Source organism: Cupressus sempervirens, chromosome 2, assembly GCF_028749045.1.
Source record: "Cupressus sempervirens isolate cs-2001-9-10 chromosome 2, ASM2874904v1, whole genome shotgun sequence".
Taxonomy (NCBI): domain Eukaryota; kingdom Viridiplantae; phylum Streptophyta; class Pinopsida; order Cupressales; family Cupressaceae; genus Cupressus; species Cupressus sempervirens.
This window is the reverse complement of record NC_143119.1, coordinates 563,700,369-563,702,030: the sequence shown is the minus strand read 5'-3', so window position 1 is coordinate 563,702,030 and position 1,662 is coordinate 563,700,369.

Below are 1,662 nucleotides of genomic sequence, written 5' to 3'. Positions count from 1 at the left end.
GACGAGGGGAAAAAAAAAAAACAAACAAAAAAAATCATGAGAGGCCCTGTACAGCGAAAAGCGCTAAATTTTGCGCATTACAAAAAAAAAAAAAAAAAAAAACAAGTTACCCGCTTTTGGATCACGCACAAGTTTCAGTTCACGTATTGCCGAGCCGACTCGAGGCGTTACGCCTAGCTAGCCGGATTCGAGGTAGGGTAGCCGAAACGATTCGATTTGAGAATTTTCTTTATAAAAAGAGATCATGATAGGCCTCGTAAGGCAAAAAAGAATGAAATTTTGGGAGTTAAAAAAAAAAACGTTACCCGGTTTTGGATCGCGCACAGGGCTCGGGTCACGTAGCATCGAGGTGCCCTGGGTGACATGATTCGAGCGAAAAGTCGACGGTGGCATGAGCCGTGCAAAAACATTGGAGGCCATTAAGGCTCGAGGCGCTTCGAGTCGAGGTTGCCGAGGCGGGTCGGGTTGAAAACTTTGGGCGTTAACCAAAAAGAAAAAGTTAACCGCTTTTGGATCATGTACATGGCTCGGGGCACTTAGAATCAAGTCGAGCACGGTGACATGAGTCGTGCGAAAAATTTGGAGACGACTCGAGTCGGGGCATCCGACTCTATTCGAGTTCAAAACTTTGGGACTTGACAAAAAAAAGAAAAAAGAAAAAGTTACCCGGTTTTGGATCACGTAAGTGACTCGGGCCACTCAGAATCAAGGCGAGTGCGATTACATGAGTCGAGGGAAAAAGAAAATGGAGGCGGTTAAGGCTCGAGGCAATTCGAGTCGGGGTAGCTGAGTCGATTCGAAAACTTTGGCCGTTAGCCAGAAAAAGAGTTAATCGCTTTTGGATCACGTACATGACTTGGGGCACATAGAATCAAGTCAAGCACGGTGACATGAGTGGTTCGAAAAAATTGCAGGCGATTAAGGCTCGAGGCGATTTGAGTTGGGGTTGCTGACACGATTCGGGTTGAAATCTTTGGGTGTTAACCAAAGAAGGAAGAAGTTAACCGCTTTTGGATCACGTACATGACTCGGGGCACCAAGTCGAGCACGGTGACATGAGTCCTGCGAAAAAACTGGAGGCGGTTAAGGCTCGAGGCGATACGAGTCGGGGTCGCCGACACAATTTGGGTTGAAAACTTTGGGCGTTAACCGAAAAAAAGAGTTGACCGCCTTTGGATCACGCACATGACTCGGCGCACTTAGAATCATGTCGAGCACGGTGACATGAGTCGTGCGAAAAAATTGGAGGCGGTTAAGGCTCGACGCGATTCGAGTCGGGGTTCGGGTAATTCGGGCGATTCGTGTCGGGGTTGCCGACACGGTTCGAGTTGAAAACTTTGGGCATTAACCCCCAAAAAAAAAAAAGATTGACCTCTTTTGGACCACGTACATGACTCGGGGCACTTAGAATCAAGTCGAGCACGGTGACATGGGTTGTGCGAAAAATTCGGAGGCGATTCGAGTCGGGGTAGCCAACTCGATTTGAGTTCAAAACTTTGGGCGTTAACCAAAAAAATAAGTTGACCGGTTTTGGATCACGTACATGAGTCGTCTGCCCTCGCGAAAATTACAAAACCCGGGGACCCGCCTGGAATTTGCAGTCGGAAGATTTTTCTGCCCTCACGAAAATTTACAAACCCCACCCGCTCGAAATTTGGACTT